The sequence below is a fragment of the Otolemur garnettii genome, unplaced genomic scaffold (genome assembly GCF_000181295.1).
Source record: "Otolemur garnettii isolate 467f Iridium unplaced genomic scaffold, OtoGar3 scaffold00008, whole genome shotgun sequence".
NCBI classification, from domain to species: Eukaryota; Metazoa; Chordata; class Mammalia; order Primates; family Galagidae; genus Otolemur; species Otolemur garnettii.
This window is the reverse complement of record NW_003852403.1, coordinates 19,874,528-19,886,633: the sequence shown is the minus strand read 5'-3', so window position 1 is coordinate 19,886,633 and position 12,106 is coordinate 19,874,528.

The following is a 12,106-nucleotide window of genomic DNA, read 5'->3' as shown; positions in this document are numbered from 1 at the left end:
CTTGAGATTTACTTGGCAAACTTGCTCAGGGTTTTCAGGATTCCGTTCCAGTATGACCATAGCTCTATAACCTTTCCTGACCCCTTTCCATCTCGTCTAAGTAACATCAGCCCTATTTTTTATTTTATTTTTTTTTTACTTTGTGCAGTCTATGGAGCTTTAACAATTGTGTATTTTAGTGATAAATCACTCTATTGCCCAAGGTTCTTTACAAATCTCTCTTCCTCTGGTAAACTACTACCTATCTAAGGTAGAATCATTAGCTTGTTTGCCTTTTTTAGTATGGCCTTCCAAAAACCAGCATACTATCTGGTAACTGATAAGTATCTAAAAATTTTTTTAAATGAAGACATTACCGTATAAGTAAGTAACTCTTCTAAGTTTGTTTTGTTTACCAGATTCTTTAAACTCAGAGAGATTCAAATCTGTAATTAAGCTCTGAAAATCATTTATTCTGTTATTAAATATCAATCATATTTAAAACCTGAGATCTAATCACCTAAATACAAACTACTTCAAATTTAAAATAACCTAGTAAAATAAAAGCAAAAGAAATCACTGGCCCATGAGTTATCAGAAATGATAACATTATCGGTGATGCGTGCCTGGTTTCTGCTTCCATTTACTATCTTAAGTCATGTTTTCTACTTGACAGTTCGCTTCTGAGAAACTAAAAATAAAGCTTATTTTAAACTGATTTATTCCTACTTATTTTTGGAAATATGTATCATTAGAAACACACAAGGTTTTCTTAAAAGTCAAGTGTGAAACCCTGTGATGTTTGTGAAGTTCACCATCAGTAATATTATGGAATATAAATATTGTCCATGGTTTTCGTAGTTATTATGTATACCACCCATTTTGACACGAATGGTTACTCTTTCTTTGTATAAAACTCATATTTATCTTTTATTCTATCTGTGGCAGGACTGATAACAATCTTACTGTTAGTGAAAAACCAGATTTTGACTATTTTAGGACTTTGTGTGACATAACAATATCCCCTTATTTTACCTGCAAAAGTCCCTTCAAGCAGTTCTCATTCTTCAAAGCACAAATTTTAGAAGTTCCTGGTCAATGCAGACCTTTTATTCTCAAACTAGTTCCCTGCCCTTCCCTCAACCCTGCATTCATCTGCCATGGCCCCTTGGACTTAAGCCTGTATAATCATGTCATTGCTGCCCTTTATATGTACAATGGAGTTATGTTCGCTTGGAATCCCCACAATGCTCAGAGAAAGCACTTAGAGAACAAACAGCACTCTCCTTTATGGCACACTGGTGAGAAGAAAGCAAAGAAAGTCTGGTGCAGGAGAGGAAGATACCTAACTGGCTCATTACTATCTCCCAATGTAAAGATGCTAAGATTTTCCTAGATTCAAGGTACGTTCTTCTCAATACTGAGAACAATATTATGTAGTGAGTAAATATTTAAATACATAGAGTTATTAGAGCCACCTTTATGATTTCATAAAGAGCATAATTTAATAATCATAGAAAAAATGTCATCTCACATTCATAATTTCTAGCTTGGTAATCCAGTGAAACAAAAGTGAATCTTGTCATGAGAAAAACATTACAAATATACAAAATATTTTAAAATAATTCACCATGAGTCATAAACTTTCATTGTGAATTTGTGTTCTCAAGAGTTTGCATGCAGCTTAATTGGATTATTACTAATGAAATATTATCAAAGATCAAAAGACTGAAAGAGATAGGCTTGGCACCTGAGGCTCAGTGGGTAGGGTACTGACCACATGCATGGAGGCTGGGGGGTGTGAACCCACCCCGGGCCTGCTAAAACAACAATGAGAACTACAACAAAAAAATAGCTAGGTGTTGTGGCAGGTGCCTATAGTCCCAGCTACCTGGGAGGCTGAGGCAAGAGAATCCCTTAAGCCCAAAAGTTTGAGGTTGCTATGAACTATGATGCCACAGCACTCTATTGAGGGTGACAAAGTGAAACTCTGTCTCAAAAAAAAAAAAAAAATGAAGACCTGAAGAGGATTATCTCAAACTGTCTGATTGAATTACAATGACTTTTATAAGATGATTTCAGTTTATCAGTAAAAGCATATGAACATGTTGAGAGACGAGGCAATGTTTTATGCTTTTTTATTAACATGTCAAGTATGTTGTATTATGACAGGTTGTGGTTGTATCTGATGTTCAAAACTGTATTGAATAAGTAAAGTTTCACAGCATAAAATAGAGCAAGTGGAAAAGAATACATTAAAACAGTTAGTTATGCAAGATGCAACCCAAAGCCAAGAACTGATAAGAAATTTGTTAAGCAGCTTTTGGTTTTTTCTGGAACCTGGTCTGGAAGGATTATTCAAAACTGCAAGTGTCTACACTAACTTTGCACTTATTACTGCTTCCTGGGGAAAATTTACCTTTTGTAATATTGCGTGTAAAGGGGCATAAAAGTTTTCTGTATGCTATCAATAAGGCATCAAAATATAGAAAATTAGGTAAATCCTCCATACTTTGGTAAAAAGACATATTGTTTCACCTTCATTTTAATTGACTTTTGCTCATGTTTTTACCGATTTCAGAGTAGCTTCTTCAACTTTGTTGTCATTGTCATTCCATTTGATAGGAAGCACATAAAAAACAGATGACTCTTCCAATCTGTGACCAACTTAGGGCATCTCTCAGGGAAGGAAGTGACAGCATGTCAATAACTCCTTTAGCTGTGAACTGGAGGAAAAGTGTGCAAATCAGGTGAATTTCAATTCCATTTTCAGCTTTCAGGGATATTCTTAGGAGGGAAAATTTGGGCTAACTAAACATTTAACTCCTTTAAGTCCTTGCCCTTCAGCACCTCACTATGACAGTCTTTAGCCAGAGTAAAATGAGAGTACAACACTCAGTGGGCGATTTAATTTAAAAAGTTTGGTTTCGTGGATTTTAAGAAAACAAAATTAGCAAAAGTACTGCTAGTTTACAACAATTTTGCTGCCAGGAAATCTGAAATATCAGCTTTAAAATGTAAAATGGTGGAGGCAAAAGAGATGCTTCTAAAGTCTTTCAGCTTGAAATTAGGAAGACAGCCTGGGAAAATTATTCTGTCATTAAGTGTATGTGTCTCCAGATTATAAACTATATGCATACTTATAGTGAAAATAAATGGAAGTATAGATTGGAAAATAGCACAGCTTTCACCATTCCAGCAAGCCTTTTACATGAATTCACTAAAACTCTGGTATATTTTTAATTGCCAGTAAACTTCAATTCACTAAAGGCTATGGTATGAAAGGATACTCGCTTAAATCATCTCGAGCAATAACACACATAATGGTCTTCTCACTGAGGTTCTTAATGACTGATTTTACATCTTTATGTGCACATATGCATTTTTATATAAAAACGACCTAGATCCATTGATTTTACAATGAATATATTGAGCTAAATTATCCAAAACAGTGATTACACCCCCATTGCCGAATATGCCTATGTAGAAGTTCTATGTATATCTTATCAGATAATATTAAGTCAATTTTTGTTTTCTTTTCTATACTATCAGTTCCTTTTTAACTCTATGAGGCCTTATTTTTTATTGAGGCATAACTGACATGAAAGACATGTATTCAATGTATGTATCTTGATGTATTTAAAGATAAATATGCGAGTTTTTAAAATATTTACTCTTTGTTTTTCTACATTGCCTTTAAAAATTAGTTTTTCCTCTCCTACAATGATTTTTTAATTATTTTTCTTGTCCTTCTTGGTTTAAACATATATCTAACTTATGAACTAAATATAAGCAAATAATTTATAACATATGCAGAACCCAATCTCCCACATGCTCCAATTTCAGTTTAAGATACAGCATTTTGCTGTGGGATATTTCCAATCAAGATGTCCCAGAGGCACTTAAGAAAGTAAATGCAGAGCATCAGGGATTATGTAAACTATCAATTTATAAAATTCATCAAACTACAAGAATATTACGGAACAAATATTAGGCCAGGTGTGATAGCTCATGCTCATAAGCCCAGTCAGGGCCACATTGCAAGTTCCCATGTACCAAAAAAAAAAAAAGCAAAATTAGTGAACGCCAGCTACATATCAGGCTGAGTAACTTGTAACTGGAAACTTGAGGTTGCCATGAGCTATGATGATGCCACTGCACCCTACCCTGGGCAACAGAGAGAGATATTGTCTCACAAAATTAAATAAATAAATAAATTACCACGAAATGCAAGAAATATGAAGCAGAGCATCAATCAAGTAAACTGATTGAATAATATTAATTAGAGAAATATGGGACAAGCTTGGAAGCTGTGCTTGAGCAAAATAAAGACCATGAAAAGTCGATCTCAAAGGTTTGGTTTGGTGCAGAGAAGCACACACAGTGGTGAACTCATCCTAGGGAAAGTGCTACATGCCTCATTGCTGAATATACTACACTCACCTTGAAAGTGCTCCCTGTAGCCATCTGGTGACCATAGTGATATTTAGCAGTAAAGTATATAGAACTATTTTTAGGACAAGTTCACAAAATTAAGTATATACACATATTATATGCATATATATATGTGTGTGTGTATACATATATATATACATAAATGCATACACACACATAAATACAGAGGGTTTCAAAAAAATGCACATTTTAAGAAATAAAAAAATTGTAATAGGGTGGCTCCCGTGGCTCAAGAAGTAGGGCCACATATACCAGAGGTGGTGGGTTCAAACCTGGCACAGGCCAAAAACTGCAAAACAAAAAAAAAAGAATTGTAATATTCAAGTCATGTTTGACTTCAGCAATTACAAGAGAAACAAGATAAAATGTGCAAGATAAAAATCATTATTGATATATATTGGGTATCACAATTTGGGGACAGTGTTTTCCTCTCTTAAAATGTGTATATTTTCTTTGGCACCCTCTGTATACACACACACACACACACAGAAAGAGAGAAATAAAGATAACCACTTATTTCTTGCCATTTCTTCCACTAAGTGGTAGGAGTTTGTTTGTTTGTTTAAGTTCCCCAAGCCTGTAATTTGTTTTGACCAATAGAATACAACAGAAACCATTCAGGGAGCCTCTGGTGCTGGGCTTTAAAAGATACATACGAATCTGATGGCAAGCTGTCTCTTCAAATAAATCAATCATTTAAGGTGTCTGACTACTCTTAGCAGAAAATGTCTGTTTTTTAAAGCTGCTATGTTTTGTGCTTGTTGGTGACACAGTAGCAGACTGTGAAACAAAAACGGTACTTGGAAGCTGAGTCCTGTTTTTAAAGAATCTAAAATGTTGGCATTAGGTTTAGTTCTGGGTGATGACAGAGGTTGAGGTAGATAAGAAATTTCCTCTTTGGAAAGAAGAAAGGCTGGGAAGGCAGTAAGGAAATTACTATTAGAGACTGTGTAAACGCAGTCTCAATTTTGTTCTGACGGAATGAATAGCAAAAGATCACCCATATTAGCATAGAAAACAGAATGCAGTAAGAAGTTTTGGAACTAGATAAGAATATTTTCCAATAGAATGTGGAAAGTGCTAATAGACAACTTTTAGGTAAATATTACAGCTTTTGGGGTACCATGAAGCAAAGCACAGCTAGAAGTGAATGGAATCAAGCAAACAGCCTAGAAAAGAATTAGCCAGTCACGCCTTCCCCATATTCCTGAGTTACAGAATTAAGAATACGTAAAATAGTATCCTAGGAATGGGGAAAAGAATACTACATGTCCTTATTACCTGTATAAATGGGAACTAAACGAGGGGCACATACTGTCTTCATGCGGTATGGAGAACATTGAAAATTAAGAAAACAGGAGGGTGGGAATGGGGTGAGGGATAAAAGCCCGGCTATGGGGAACACGGTACACTATTCCAGTGGCAGGTACGCTAAAGCCCTGACTTCAGCATTATGGAATTCATCTCTGTAACAAAAAACACTTGTACTCTCTAAATCTACTGAAATTTAAACACCATCACGAACGAAAAAGATTGAAGCAACCAACACCAGCAACAAAAACAAGGGCAAAAAGAATATGTAAAATAGTTGTAGTTTTAAGCCACCAAGTTATAGAGCACTTTGCTATGTAGAATAGAGAACTGAAACAATAGAACTGCAAGAGAAAAATATTCCTTTGACATTACTGAAGTGATGTGGATAAAATCTGAGTTATAAACAGAGTTTAGAAAAATGGAGCTTTAACAGTAGATAAAGAGGGCCGAGTATGGTGGCTCATGCCTGTAATCCTAACACTCTGGGAGGCCAAGACAGGTGGATTGCCCTGAGCTCAGGAGTTCAATACCAGCCTGAACCAGAGAGAGACCCTGTCTCTAAAAACAGCTGGGCATCTTGCCTGGCACCTGTAGTCCCAGCTACTTGGGAGCCTGAGGCAAGAGCATCTCTTGAGCCCAAGAGTTTAATGCTGCTATGACCTGTGACACCACGGCACTCTACCAAGGGTGATAAAGTAAGATTCTGTCCCCCCCCAAATATAAATAAAATGAAAGTAGAAAAAGAATGATCGCTTTATCTTCTCTGAGTTAGCTATTTTAATTGAAGCCCAAACTTAAATCACAATACCCTAATAGTGATTTTTTTTCACAGAAATATTGTTGTATGATTTTTATTAGTTTTGGTAATCCCTACTATTAAAAAGATAGGAAGTAAAGCAAAAGTTATGAATTACATACTACTATACTATTAAGACTTTAGGTACAAGATTTTACAATTTGTCTTCTGTAAAATTTAAATGAAAATGAAACATTTACTAATTATTTTTACTGATTTTTACCTATTTTAAGGGATCTGGGTGTTGACAAATAGGCTTCGAATGTTGAGTCCATTTCCTAGTACTCAGAAATAACAACTGTTAACATATCGTGATATTCACTTACAATTAAAAAGAAATGCGCATTGTAACAACTCCCCTCAGCCCAGTATGTCTGCATCTCAGTTTCCTGCCACCTGTGAGAAATTATACTGTGAACTACTTCAGGATCTTACCATTATACTTTTAAAACTTAATCAGTTCCTTAAATTAATAGATACATAGGCACATGGGGGTGTGTACGTGGATGAATACATAAATATACATACACAAAGATAAATTCATAAAATAATTTATGTTTGATTTACATAAGCAAAATTATAGTCTATGTACAATCTATGTTACTTTGAGGGATTGTAATATATATTATTACTTTGATAAATACAGATATAGGTCAGTACTTTTAACTTCTGTGTTTTTCCTATAATATCCCTTTTAATTCATCATTTTCTCTATGCAGGGTTATTTCCATGATTTCCAGCTTTACTCTCTTACAAACCAGAGTGCAGTGAATGTCTTAGCTCACGTCTCCTTGTAAACCTGTAAGAAGGTTCCTTTACTATACATTCCTCAAAGTATAATATAATTCTAGGATTTAGAGTATTCACAATGTACATTGACCAGCCATACCAGTTTACATCCTAGCAGCAGTGTATCTGGGTATCAATTTCCCTCCACTGTTCCATTTTTGGCATTAGTTTTGATTTTTATTTTTTCCTGATTTGATAACTGACAAATAGTGTCCCAGCCTTTAAAAAATTATTTCTTGGGTGGCGCCTGTGGCTCAAAGGAGTAGGGCACCGGCCCCATATGCTGGAGGTGGCAGGCTCAAACCCAGCTCTGGCCAAAAAAAAAAAATGCAAAAAAAAAAAAAAATTCTTTCTCTTTGGCTATTAGTACAGTTGACCATCTTTTACTATATTAGTTGATTTTTAATTTTTTATATAAATTGCTTTCTCCTATCTTTGGCCACTTATCTAGTGTTTTTTCTTATATTTATTCATCTGAGAACTTCATACATATTCTGATATTAATTGTCTTTGTCATATATGAGTTGAAAGAATATTTCCATGGTCTGTAGCTATATATTAACCTTGTTATGCTGTATTTTGTCTTAGTAAACTTTTAATTTTAAGTGATGGTAATGTTTTTATCATCTTGTGTAAGGAATTCTTCCTACCTCGAGGTCATAGAAACAACTTGCAATATTTTCTCGTAATATATTATATTTTTATAATTTAAAATGTTTGTATTTAATTCTACAAACTGTCATAAATTTATTTTTTCTCTTTGTTATTCCATATACAGTATAACAACCTGTCCCCAAACCATTTATAATATCTACTCTCTTAATTAATGCTGCCACTCTTTCTTTTATTTAATTAAATCATAGCTGTGTACAATAATGTATTTATGGAGTACAACATGCTGGTTTTATATACAATTTGAAATACTTAAACAACAGTTAGTTAACATTGCTTTCACTGTGCTTTTTAAATTATTGTGTTAAGATGTTTATACGCTACACTTAGTAGATTTGACATGTACCCTGCCACTTCTAAAATATATTATGTTAGCATAAAATGATCTAATCTCTTTCAGGTATTTTTTTTTTTTCTATTAGTATGTAATAACAACTTTTAAAATAACATTGTCAGATATTTAGTATTTGGGTTATATTTTGGAGGGTGTTTTTTTTAAAGATTTTTCTTAATTATTCCTGCAAGTTTAGAGTTTCATATGCAGTTAGAATCAATTTGCACTCAATTGATTTAAATTATATATTACTTGTAGATGAGTTCTGTTATAATATTTTCCTACTTTTGGACCTAAAATTTGGTAATAATGTATTTTGTATTATTTGTGATTTTGCAACTAATTAGATATATTTTCATCTTGATTCAAAATTCTGTTTTGCATATTAGTATGTTCAAAACTCAGATGTCTCATCTTCAGTCTTTTACTAGTTCATATTCATTTTACTTTCAAAATAGCTCTCAAGCTCCATCTGCCTTTCTCTCTTCACCATTGTCTTAGCCTATTTTCTACAACTTGTAACAGAATAGCTGAAACTGGGTGATTTATAAACAAAAGGAATTTATTTCTCATCCTTGTGGACTGAGAAGTCCATTGTTGAAGGGCCATGTCTGACAGGGGCCTCTTTGGGGGCAGGGACCCCCTGCAGATGACAGAGGTGATGCCAGGCGGCTGAGCATGCTGGCTCACTTCTCTCTTCTTACAAAGCCCCCAGACTACTCTATGATAGCCCATTAATCCATTAATCAGTGCCTGGATTAATCCATCTATGAGGCCCAAGTCCTCACTACCCAATCACCTTTTAAAGGCCCCTCCTGGGCAGTGCCTGGCTCAAAAGAGTAGGGCGCTGGCCCCATATGCTGAGGAGGTGGGTTTGAACCTGGCCCCGGCCAAAAAATAAAAAGAAAAAATAAAAAGAATAAAGGCCCCTCCTTTCAATACTGCCACATTGGAGCTTAAGTTGTAACATGAGTTTCAGAGGAGACACATCTTCAACCAAAAGCAACCCCTCCCTGAATTCTGTTATCCTTCTCCAACACTATTGGCGTAGCCTCCTGCTTAGTATCTCCCAATCCCAGTTTTGACCCCTCTGTTTTTTTTCCTTCAATGTCAATAAGAATGATCTTGTAAGACTTCTTTAACGCTTGCCTTTTCAGATCTCCGTCAATATGTACTTCCTCAGGGAAGCTCTTCCTCTTAGTTTTGAGCTGTTTAAATTTCATCTTTTTCACAGTTTCATGAAACAATGCAATTATTCTTAAAAGCACTTCTCTCAGGTGTAGTCATATATTATTATGAATTATTGTATATAATTAATATTAATGTATTAGTTCAGTTGATTGAAGAGCATATATCTCTCTCTATGAAAATTTAAACTGCATATGTGCTGGAGCTTTATCTTGTATTCTAACTATATCATTTCCTATACCTAATTAATTAACTGTACATAAAATTGCTTAAAATTATTTGGTGAATACAATGTCTGTTTGGAACGAATTTGATTTTCGCCATAGCCTAGTACACTGGTTTTCAAACGGTGACCCACAAAGCTCCCACAGCTGGCTTGCCTCGTGTCATAATAAGGGGCCCAGGTGCTCAGAATCCAAATTTTGTTCCATGTATTACAAACATTCTCTCATCTAGGGGATTGGTTTTCACATAGACTTATCTTGATAAAATGGCTCCAGTGGTAAAATAAATTGCCCTAAATCCCTGGAAAGCAACTATTTTCAAGTAAATCTTCATAAATTAAAAAGAATATGAGTACTTTTATAAGAATCAAAGTGAAGTGTGCCTTTTTTGGTTTTGTGTTTGGCTTTTGTCTCAGCAAACAACTATTAAAATAACAAGACAACAGAGCCTCAAAGAACTTTTGGTTTTGTTCTTTCTATTCTTATCATATTAATATTTACATTCACCTTTAAATAAGGTAAGATCTCCTTATAAGTAGCATTGGCAAATATATAATTAAAATTTAATGTATTGTACACCTGTTCCTCTTTCCTTGCATCACTGCACAAGGATGGTGGATAGAAAACCCACCCCAAAATGACCACCTGTCAGCCACTGGAATGGTTAATATCAGAAAAGCAGGACAAAACAATTGTGGAAGATTGTAACTCTTATGCACTGTTGAAGACATACAATGATGCAAAGCTATGGAAAACAGCATGTTGGATCCTCAAAAAATTAAAAACAATTCCTGTATGATATAGCAACCCCAAATATGAGTATATACTCCAAAGGAATAGAACATAGGGTTTGAAGAGCTATTTGTAGACCTATTTTCATAGTGGTTTTATTCACAATAGCCAAAAGCTGGAAGGAACCCGAGGATGAGTATATAAACAAAATGTGGCACCTACATACAATCGGATATTATTCAGTCTTAAAAGGATGGAAACTGTGACACACGCTATAACATGGAAGACCTTGAGGACATTATTGTAAATAAAATAAACCTATCACAAAGGGACAAATATGGGGGTATAGCTCATTGGTAGAGTGTTTGAGCAAAAGGGCAAATACAGTATGTTTCCACTTAGATGGGGCCACTAAACTAGTTGAAACATACAGATAGACGGGATGGTGGTTGACACAGGAGGAAGGGCGAACTGAGGACTCATTGTTTGATACACATCGAGTTTCAGTTTTGTAAGATGAAAAGAGTTCTGGGGGCCCACAGTGCAAATGATTGCTGCTGTGGTTTGAAAGTTTGTGTCCCCTTCAAATTCATACATTGAAATTCTGCCCCCTAAGGTGATGGTGCCAGGAGGTGGGGCCTTTTTAAAGTGATTTGATCCCAAGAGCAGAGCTGCTATGATTGGGATTAGTGCCCTTCCAAAAATCACAGAGAGTCATCCAGCTCCTTTACCACAATCAGGCACACCCAGAAGACACTGTCTGGGAGGAACAGGCCCCGGCCACACATCAAAACTTCCAATGCTTGCTCTTGGGCATCCCAGCCTCTCAAAAGCAATTGCTGCTATTTATAAGCTACGCAGTTTGCCACATTTTTGTTATAAAAGCCTGAATCGACTAAGACATTTGTACAACAGTATGAATGCATCTCATACACTGAACTGTACATATAAAAATAGTTATAATGATAAATTTATGGCAGGCATATTACACCAATTTTTTCAAAAATAAATAAAAGAAAAGCACTACTATGAAGCAGTCACAAAATTATAAACAACTAAATGATTATCAAAGTATGCATAGCCAGGCAGTGAACTGCTATTCAGCAGCTAAAAAGAACAAACTGCTGAACCATATCATGACATGAATGAACCTCAAAAAAGTGACAAAGAAGCCAAAAGGTTTCACACCTGTGTGATTTTATTTATATCAATCACCCAGAAAAGACGAATCTACAGAGATTGAAAGTAGATGAGTGTTTTCTCAAAGCAGGACAAGAGTGCAAAGATTGAAAGTTAATGGACATGAGGGATCTGAGTGGAGTGATGAAATCTTCTAAAACTGATGTTTCACAATTTGGTAAATTTACTCTTTTGTACGGATTGTACACTTGAAATGAGTGAATTATATTCAATGTAAAATATGTCCCAATAAAATTAAATGGACAAGAGATGTTTAGGGCCGAGAGGCTACAGACTAGTTACAGATTAAATGTGTAGATGGAGAGAGAAGGAGTATGGCAATCACATGAAACCACTTGGTAAATAAACTTGATCTCAGTTTACTTTAAAGGAGAAAGAACTTTTATGTTATTCAAAGTCAGAACTGTCGGAGGAAATACAAAT